Source organism: Solanum verrucosum, unplaced genomic scaffold, assembly GCF_900185275.1.
Source record: "Solanum verrucosum unplaced genomic scaffold, falcon-dt-bn FXZP01000444.1, whole genome shotgun sequence".
NCBI lineage: Eukaryota > Viridiplantae > Streptophyta > Magnoliopsida > Solanales > Solanaceae > Solanum > Solanum verrucosum.
In genome coordinates, this window is record NW_026020442.1 from 77649 (window position 1) to 88656 (window position 11008).

At 37.5% G+C, this 11008-nt stretch overlaps 1 pseudogene; it reads right to left on the bottom strand.

The window, feature by feature from the left end:
* Positions 1-1882: 1882 nt before the first annotated feature.
* Positions 1883-4184, bottom strand: LOC125808514 (lysine--tRNA ligase, chloroplastic/mitochondrial-like; annotated as a pseudogene).
* Positions 4185-11008: the final 6824 nt, after the last annotated feature.

Consider the following 11008-nt stretch of genomic DNA (forward strand, 5'->3'; position numbering starts at 1 on the left):
GCATTCGAAACCCCCCCCCCACCCACCCCCACCCCCCTCCACTTAAAAATATACAGAGATTATTATTTAAATTTTGGTTAGGATCACTTTACACTCATGTTTGGTTCATTCAAGTCAAAATAAGATATGAGAAGTGAATTTTCAGGCGGCATACATTTCATCAGCTAATTACCAAACAAGAAAGGTGCAATTACACAAAATATACTCTTCAAGATGCTTATAAATGAATTTTCAGAATACATGTCGTCCTTCCAGAACTCCTAGACAGCAAATCAGTTTCGCATTTTGTCAACCAAAGCAAAAATAGAGGCTTGAGGTATTGTTTAACACACATCATCCCCAAAAAAATGGCAGAAAGGTTCAACCAGAATCTAAAATACACACCCCATATATAGGGGTTTAATGGCCATCTAACAAGCAAGTATAGATCAGGACTACATGCCTCCCAATTCTAATTCTAGTTTCTTTAATAATTAAAAAGGCTATATAAGGTATCGTACCTGCACATTACTCTCTTGCACTAGAATATCCTTCGCTTTCTCGCACAGTCCTTTTACCTGCACAACAAGCACCTTTATCAGCCAATTCATTTATCACTAATACAAGAGGGGGAATAAAACACGTGCACCATAATAAAAGACTCACATGAAGCAAGTCATTAAATAAAAGCCTAGCATAAGCGAAGATGAATAAGCTCAAAATAAAACTACTTCAGTAGAAGAACCAAAGTATTGATAAATACTTTCTTTGTTATAAGCTTATGCCCAGTTCTTTCCCTGTATACAAGCTTCAGTAATAATATATGCAACAATCTTGCATTCTCAAAATGGTAGCTTCCACTAGGTACCTTCTTGCCTACTGAAGTTCATGTGAATGATCGTGAAAGCTCTTCAAATACTATTTCACTGGAAAAAAAGTGATATCATTCTGTTTTTGTTTTCTTTTTTCAGAAGAGGATGGGGAAACCTAGTTACCTTCTTTCTTCATCTTGAAGCATAAGAAGTAGCCTAAGTTAGGAATGACGGTTTGGATTACAGTCCGCAGAACCTAGGACGGACCGTATTGGTGAACCATCATTCCAACATCAGAAACTAAAATAGTTGACTTCCTTTCCTACGGTTGGGTCCTATGAGAACCAACCGCAGGACCAAAACAGTGTAATTTTCTATTTCTTTTGGTTTCATAGTTTTATTTCATTCTTTTCTTGCTTTGTTTGTATTTGGGTACTAATGACTTTTCCATCCATAGGTACTATGCCATCATAGAATACCACACTTATGAAGAAGGTAAAAATCCACCTCACCTTCGGCCCGGCTTCAAGTTATTGAAGAACGCATTGATAATGAACTCAGTGGGTCTGAATTCGACCCTAGCCTACAGGATGACTCACCAAAAGCACCGAGGATACACGTCATAGTCCAAACAACAACAACAACAACATACCCAGTGAAATCCCACTAAGTGGGGCACGTCGATAGTCCAAGAAACTAGAAATTATTGCGGTGCCGAATGATTCGACTCCTCTAGCCATGATGGTGCTTCTAGTCTGAGGAAGGATACAGAGTTCGGAAGCTGAACTCCACAAATTCAACCACCTTCGTATATACAATGGGCTTGAAAGTTTTGTTTTCTATGTGGTAATTGGTTGTAAGACCACTGATCTAATAGTATCAGTGGTAGAATGAACTCAACTTGCCGACATAATTTTCAAACCAAACAGGTCAGGTTTAGTTACAGAGAGGGAGGGTCATCATTGAATGAGTAGTGTCACTATTAAAGAGTTAAAGCCATAATTATAAAATAACAAAGAAAGAAAAAAATAACCTGAATAGATGACTATTGTGGCTAACTGGTGCACTTTCTATGTGGTTGGCCAGTGGAGTTATTCCAAGACAATAGTCGGTTGTAGAAGCTTTGGTTCTACTACCATCTCAAAGACCTGAAAATGGTAACATCACAAAGCAGTACACATAAAAAGAACCATCTTATTAACCATACACTGGCATGTGGTTAAAAGTTGTTAGTTCTATGTATCTGCAGACGGGAACAGAAAAAATTCTAAACAACATTATTCAAACCTCATTATGCAAATGGCCAACAGAAGAGCATTGCTTCAATTGAACTCTTATCCAGATCATCACCAAGAATATCAATTGCTTTATGTCATGTTCTTTAGCAGCATTAAGATCGTCACCGAAGTTTTTAAAATCAATCCCAGCTTCTTTCACAAGATTATGCATTGTTTCCCTCCTCCAAGGTCTTTCCAAGCAGATCTCCACACCCTGCAACAAAGCATAAAGTTTGATTCCTTCAATTAAAGTTAAGGTGAGATAAGAAAGAAAATGAATACCAAAAGTGGGACCAAAAACCTATTAACCATAAAACTCATAATTCACTGAAAAGTTAGTTCAACTCATTATGTGTAAATCTGACCATGTTTCAAAATCAGTGCAGAAACATTTCACATTCTCCAAAAAGCATATGCAGCATATGAAAAGGCATGAACTAGGATCTCTGGAAAAGATAAAATAAGATGAGATGGTTTGCATCAACTCAAGGAAATAGGTCAGGTATTCGAATAGTAACTAAAAATGTTTAGCTGGACAGTTTTGGGCCAACATTGTTCAACCATTCAAAATTATTTTGTTATGATGAGATAATATATGGTCACAAGAAACAAGATGGCTGAGTAAAGAAGATGTTGGAAGCTCCCTATTAATGGAAATTGAAAAGGTTAAAAAAAAAATAACATAATGCCATTGAGAAATATGAAGTTCACATGATTCCTCTTATCGCTCATGGTCCATTCTTGTAGCCAGATAAAGAAAGAACTAGGTTGTCTTCTAAGGGAACTTAAAAGAACAATCAAAGCCAAAAGCCACAAGTTCAATCAATTCTCAGTATTATGCCTTCAATATAAGAATGGTTGCACACGTATTCCTGTAAGTGAGTTGTATCATGTTTGACAGAGAAGATACATGAAAATGCAAAGAATGATCACCAATTACAAACACTATTGAGGAAGATTATCCACAGGAAAGGGTACTTACCTGGTAATCAATTCTAAGTTTCCCATTAACTGCAAGGGGCCAAGGGCACATCGTGTCACAATATCTTCTGCCATATTCATCATGCTTTCATAGTCAGAGTATGCTTCATACATCTAAAATCAATTTAAAAATGATTATTGATCATTTTGCAGGAAGTTATTTGGCTAAATGCTCTCCAAATGGATTTGCAAATTCGCTTTGAAGCCTAATAAACTAAATAATGAGAAGTCCTTTGACAAAGAGCTATTACCTCAATGGAGGTGAATTCAGAATTATGACGAGTTGAAATCCTTCATTGCGGAATATACGGCCAATTTCATAAACTTTTTCGATTCCCCCAACCTACAGTTACACAAGATATATGATGGACTGTTACAAAGAAGCAGAAGAAGCACCGCTCTTGTAATAATAGTTTGAGAAAGTACAACAGAAAGTAGGATTATCCTTCGAAAGGATGAGTTTATTAGGCTTCAAAGTGATTTCATATTTTTGTAGATATGGCTCATAGTGGAAATGAATCTAGATTTGTGGATGTGTAGTTATAACTATCAAGCAGTAAGTAAAATTAAATATTAAATTTATCTTTTTCTATTAGCATTCAACAACTTGTGTCTCTCTTTTTTCGTTGAGTTGAATTTACTTTCTCTCATATATCAAAAGAGTTCCATTTTCTCGCAGGCATATTTATAGTTTGGATGTTATGGTGAACTGAAAACTGGAATGCACACAAGGTCCAAATGCCAACTTTCTTCTGATCGAGTTGGGCTGCAGTGCTGTCTGCTGATTCTTATTGTGTCTAATTGATGTTTTTATGTTAAGTTTGTGTTTCTTGTCTAATTGGTGCTTCTGTTCAGTGAGTTTTGTTCTAATGTTCACTTATACTTGGATCTTATGATGGGTTGTTGTTGGTATCAATTGTTGATCATGAGGTTGTGTAATCTATGTTGCTCGGACTTTTCAAAAATGCCATTGTGTCGCATCCTTTAAAAGTAGTGCATTTCTGAAAGCACTGGTGCAACAACATTTCTAGAGAGTCCGAGCTACTTATGATTATGTTACAGAAGAATTAGCATTGTTGGGTTGACCTGAAGAAATGCAAGATTGGATGTTTGTGTGGACCAAATCTGAGTACATTTAGAAGTGTGTTGAATTTTTTGGGTTATCCTTGGCATAGACAAACAGATCATGTTATTTCATTTCTTAATTCAAGTATGTCTATTCATCAGTTTTACATGTCTTAGATGTATCGTTTTTATTTCCAGTAGCTACACCAAAACAGAGCATCACTAATGCTAAAGTGAAAAGCCATCGACAGTTGCAATATTCTTTACCAATGATGATTTTAAAGGGAATGAAGAAGCTGCCAGTGTATATTTACAGGGAAATAACTCCACTGGTGGTGACTCTGAAGAAGAAAAAAGTAATGAATCTGAACTCTCTAATGATTATGGAAGTGATGTTCATGCAGAACTTAGGGTGGTGAGAGAATATCTAAGGGAATATAATAAAACAGAAAAAGTTAAGGCTCCTGCTAAGGAGAAACCGGATGGATTTCTTAGTGAAGATGAGTTAGATGAAGGCTATGAAGATATTGATAACGAAATAACAAATTTGTGGTACAATTTGGGAGGTGATGATGATGAGCCATGTTATGACTCATGAAATGTAGATAGTTTTGCTAGTGAATTTGAAGGTGAGCAGGTTTGTGATGATGGAGGAGGAGGAGGGCAGTTGAGGGATAGGAAAAAGAGTAGCACGGTAGTCTATCATCCAGATTGTGAGAAAGTCATCTGGCAGGTTGGTCAAGCATTTAAAAATGTTAATAAATTTAGAGAAGATATGACCAACTATGCATTAAAGAAAGGACTCCAGCAAGAAAAGGAGAAGAATGATCAAAATCAGGTATGGGTCAAGTGTAGGAATTGTATAGGTCTTGATGGTTGTTTTCTCAAAGGGGTATGTAAAGGGCATTATTTGTCGCAGTTGCTAAAGATGGAAACAATCAAACCAATAGCTTGGGCTGTCACTGAAGTAGAAAAAAAGGAAACATGGAGATGGTTTATGAGGATCTTGCAAGATGACTTGCAACTTGGAAATGGGGATCAAACTACTCTAATCATTGATATGCAAAATGTATGATAATGTTATTTTTACTACTCTTAAACCTTTATTCCTTTCTGCCCTTTTTTCTTGATTAAATTTAGCTCAATTTAACATTTTAATCAACTAGTATAAACAACAAGTCAAAGCATAAAATTCACTGTAGGATTAGTTACTGTTTTTTCCTAGTAGTTAGTTACTGTTTATTTTGCTAAACAGTTACCTACTATTTTTACCAATATCATATAAACTAGTTACTGTACTATTTATTTTGCTTAGTTACTACAGATTTTACATCATATACACACCATTGTTTATGATTTTTTGTAGGATTTGATTAGTGCTGCTGAGGAAATATTTCCTACTTGTGAGCACAGAATGTGTGCTTGACACATTCTGTTAAACTGGTCAAAGAAATGGAAGGGTATTGAAAGAAGGAAGAAGTTCTAGAAGTGTGTTAGGGAAACATTTGAATCTGAATTGAAGGTCAGGGAAGGTGAGTTAAGTAAGTTGGGTAGAAAAATTGTGGAAAATATCACATAGGACATTGAAAGATGGTGCAAAGTGTACTTCAAGGAGTTCTCAAATGTGATAGTGTTGTTAATAATATGGCTGAAAGTTTTAATGCTTGGATATTAGCAGGCAGCTCGACATAAGGCAATTGTGTCTATGCTAGAAGAAATTAGAGTCAAGGTGATGAATAGAATAACTAAAACGAGGGTTTTTCCTACAGCTTGGGTAAATGGGATATCTCCAATGGCTTTGAAGGTGTATAAGGAGAAGATGAAGAAGTATCATGATCAAAAGATCGAAAAGCGAGAATTTAATCCCGGTGATTTGGTACTTCTATTCAACTAAAGGCTGCACTTGTTTCCTGACAAGCTCAAATCAAAGAGGACGAGATCATTCAGAGTTGTACAAGTGTTGTCACACACACAGAGCGGTTGAACTTGAGAATGAGGAAGGAACAAGATTCAAAAGGTGAGAGTTAAATCAAGCGCTACTTGGGAGGCAACCCAAGATGTAATCTAGCTAGTTTGAATTATTTTATTTTATTTTATTTTTTTATTGACATTTTTTGTTCTTAAGTTTGATTTTTGGCTAGAATAGGATAGTTTAGGGTTCGTGTCCAAAAGGTGTCAAGAAAATGTAAAAAGAAGTCCTAAGTTTGCTACATGTGCAAGAAAGAAACAAAAATCTGCAAAATTTCAAAGTGTAGAGGGTTTTAAATCTCATCTACGAGTCGTTGCTCATTCAACAAACCGTAGATGGCATCCGTAGAATCTAAGTCCTAACACAATAATAACTTTAAGTCTACGGATGCACAATACGAACAGTTTAAACTTTGAAGGTCCGTAGTCTGCATCCGTAGACCCAGGTATGTTTCCTGAATTTTTTCTAAGTGTTGAGTAGAACGACGGAGGCCTTCGACAGTTGTAGGAATTATTACGGACCATAAATGGTTTATCGTCAAACCTGTCTGTTTAAAATTAATGACCCGACCCGCGACCCTTGTTAATAAAAACCTCCAATTTTACATTCATCCCCCATTTCCCTCAATTCCCAACCCTTACAACCTCTCACATTTCCCACCCTTTCACACACAAACTCCATCCCTAACAATTCCAACTTCCACTATTTAATCCTTTCCTCCCATCTTCTCCTTTTACCTCTCCTATCTTCCATTTTTCCCAAATTTCCTTTACTCATATTCAAGGCAGTGCAGGACAGGGCAATTATTAAGTTGGTTTTCAAAGTTCTAGACATCTAAGTGATGCACTCGCACAACTTGGAAATTCATATAAAGGTATGGAATTAAGCCTAACTAGATTCAATTACTTGAATTCAAAGTTGCTACTTGACCTAGGGTATGTGATGCTTGTTTTGTATGCCTAAATTAATTAAAGTATACCCTTGGGAAGCAAGTAGATGCGAGTGTTGTCGATTATGTGTAAATATGTGAAACAAATTACTTCAAATTGTGTTCTTGACAAAGAGTTTGTGATGGTGCTATTTGTTATTGTGATTAATTGATAAGTACAAGCCCTATAGATGACGGAATTACATTGAAAATTACTGTGTTGAAATGCATGTTTGTGATGGAATAGGCTGATATGATGTTGAAGATGTGTTAATACAAAGTTGATCCTAAAAACTCCTAATATTAGGGTTGACGACTTGGATCTACGAGACGTAGGAATTCCTACCGACTGTAGATCAAGTCTCGTCATCTTGAAGAACAAAAAGTAGCCTAAGTTTGGAATGACGGTTTGGCGAACGGTCTGTAGAACCTTTGACGAACCGTACTAGTTAACAGTCATTTCAACTTCAGCAACTAAAAAAGTTGACCTCTTTTGGTAAGGTTGGGTCATACTACCCGTAGAAGTTCTACGATCTATAAGAACCAATCGTAGGACCAAGCAGTGAATATTTTTGCAAATTATTTTTTTTCTATTTTCTTTTGGTTTCGTAGTTTTATTTTCATTCATTCTGGCTTTGTTTTATATGTTTGGGTACTACTGACTTTTCCACAGGTACTATGCCACCAATGAATACCAAAACTTATGGACGAAGGTCAAAACCCACCACATCGTCGGCCCAACTTCAACTTATTGAAAAATGAACGGATAATGAACTCAATTGGTTTGAATTCAACCCTGCCCTAGAGGATTACTCACCAAAGGCACCGAGGAAACACGCCAACCGATTTAGAAACTAGACATTATTCTGGTGCTGAATGAGTCCGACTCCTCGAGCCATGATGGTTCTTCCTAGTCTGAGGAGGGAGCACAAAGTTCGAGAGAAGGTAGTGGGGAGTCACAGCCTAGGACAGCTCAGGTCCACAGCATGACACACAGTCTGAGTCAGGCTGCGGATCAAATGTGAATTGATGGAAGAGGCACGAGCAAATATAGCCAATCATGGTACGAGAGTTCAATGCCTTGTATGCAGCCACAGAGAAAAACACATTGCCTAGGATGGCCAACGAATAAGATCAGCCCTGACTTCTATCCACACTCGTAAGGTACATCCCGTGAATTTTTACAGCCCATCTCATGAGCAGCTAATTAATATAGCTGAGTTTGTTTATCAGATGCAGCTAGTCAGGAATAGTAGGCAGCTATAGAGATATGGACCATGCACATGAGTTCACAAGTTACATCTTTCTCAAAACCGTTATCAAAATCACTAAACTAAAACCCATTACGGATAAACCAATAATTTTTTCGGTTCGATTTTGATCGCCCTACCCCACAGCACCACGTCGGGGTATCCATATTGATATGTCGCCTACGGTCGAAGCACTTTCACCAAAGAAGTTAGAGGAGGGCACAATTCAACCCCCATTACTGAGCCTGATGAAACTACTCCGTCATCTTCTTCCTCTAGCCCGACTTCGAGCACACCACGTGCTTCAATTCCTACAGGTCTCGCCATGTTGTCGCTAACCAGACTCCAGAAATTGGACTCAAATCGAGATTCTATTGCAGCATATTCGTCCATGGATGAGAAAGGTCGTAGAGGACACGGAGGCAAGAGAGAGAATGTTGTTGAAGATAAGATTCAAGTAATACAACGGAGAATTGATGCCTTGTGAGTTTCGAAAATTAGATAGGCCTCGACCTGAGCCGACTGTAGATCTCTCCGCCTTCCGGACTAAGTTAGCCACACCCCGGGCAGACATTGATGCTAGCTCATTTTCACCAAAGCCTCCCCCACTAATGGTGGAGGCGATGTTATATCTGCCCTATTTGAGGATGAAGAACCTACTCAAAACCTCCCTGTGTGACTGGAAAGTGTGTCGGATGATCCCCTAGTGACATTGATGAGGGCAGCGAGGCTACAAGAGTCGATGTGCGCTAAAGGCTGCTCGAAAACAAATCAAAGGCAAATGAGGACTTTAGGAAGTAGCGAGAGCGTGAGTTAGCAGTCGGAGCATCGGCATCGAAGGGCACTATTCATAGTGCTCCAAAAATAAGCTTCTTAATAGTTCTTCGGCGCTTGGGAGCCAAATGTCTGTCTAACCCTAAGTTTTTATATCATTTGTGCATTGAGGGCATTGCACTAATTTTTCATGTGGGGTTGGGTGAATGGATTGTGAGGATGGGGATATGATGACTAAGATGATGAAAAGGTTTAACTCAACTGATGACCATGTGAAAGAGATGCGTACTGATTTTTCAAGTATTGGCAGATGTAAATTCACATGTAGTATCTGTTAAGCAATTTAGCAACAACTGAGTTGTCAACTATCTTCAAGTGTGAGTCCCCGTCAACAAGGAACACTACCTAGAAACTGTTGTGGATGCGTGGGAAGCCCTTAAATTAAGTATTTAATTATTATTTTAGTAGCTTTATTTATTATTCTAGAATAGAGTTTATATTTCATAGTTTTATACGGATTAGGTTATGCTATAGTTATTAGTTTGGAATAGGATTTAGGTCTCCTACTTTCCATAAGAATTAGACTTCCTATTAATGTAATAAGACTCCTATTTAAAGGGGATTTTGATGAATAAACTAGTAAGTCATTTTTCAGCAAAAAGCAAGAGATTGGAGTTCTCTCTTCCATTGAACTCTAAGGTTTCAGTCTCAAGTTGAAGAGCTGAAGAGATCGGGGTTCTCTCTTTTAATGAACTCTATGGTTTCAGCCTCCCTTTAACGAGCTGATTTATATATCGCCCTGTGAATCGATCCTTCCCTAAAAATTCATAACAATTTGGTGTCAGTGCCTAACACAATGGGCAATGAGATCAGTTTCAAATTTGGCAAAACTTACTTCATATTAGCAATCCCCTATATAGTTCACGATCTTAATAAGTTTAATAATTCTAGATGTAGTCTTTTCTACAGTTTAAAAGGGTGTGTGCTTGTATTGGTAGAAGAAAATTATGAGATCCCTGCATCATGTGTTCCTCACTTTTTAAGGTACTTTATTTATGTGTTTGTATCACCTAGAACATTTACATCTAAGCACAACTAGCATTTTAAAACATAAGTGGAAGTAGCAGAGTAGTTCAGGTAAGTTGGAACACACTAATTGATGAATCACAAGAAGTGTGATGAAAATAGATATTTCTATTAAATGAAATGAGAAGTGTTACTTGTATGACAGCCATCCACCAAGCTCTATACTTTCACTACCTAAAACAATATCCTTTAGTGCCCTAGGAAGTAGTTCAAGTTTTCCCATCTGATCCATTGAGGGAAACTAGACTCCTCAGGTCCATAGGATTTTCTCAATTCCATATGCATGGAAATAAGGGCATCCATCATCAGTTTCCCAAGTCTGGAAGCTGCTTTCGTTGCATATATCATATGAGATAACCACATCAAAAAAGATATTTACCAGCATAAAGTTCATTGTATTTAAAAATGTAAGAAAATATGTTTTCTATCACCTTTGCTCTGAAGTCTTTGAGGCTGGTAAGAAATGGTCACCCTAGCATACCCACCGGACTTGAGATTAGTACTAGATCTATGGAATAAATATTCGGCAAGCTTTTCACAGTTTTAAACCAGGCTCAGCCAGTATCAAACTTTTGGAATCAAGAAGCTCCGAAACATCATGTCCTACAGACTCTGAATTTGATGAACTTTGGCCTCATTGAATTGAAGCTTTCTCATCAAGCAGGGAAGAAATAACAAGTGGATACAGCTAGGGATGAAAGGTCCAAAGGGCAGTAACACCCGGAAACCACTTATATTAACTATGTGGCATGGTGGAAAATAGTAGCCCGTTCCGCAAATGTTGTATCAGTGAATATGATGTCAGTATGTACTCCAATTATATGCTGGAAAGGCAAATTTGCAGAGAAAGGAAGAGACTTACAAACTTCATGGAATTGAAGAGCGCT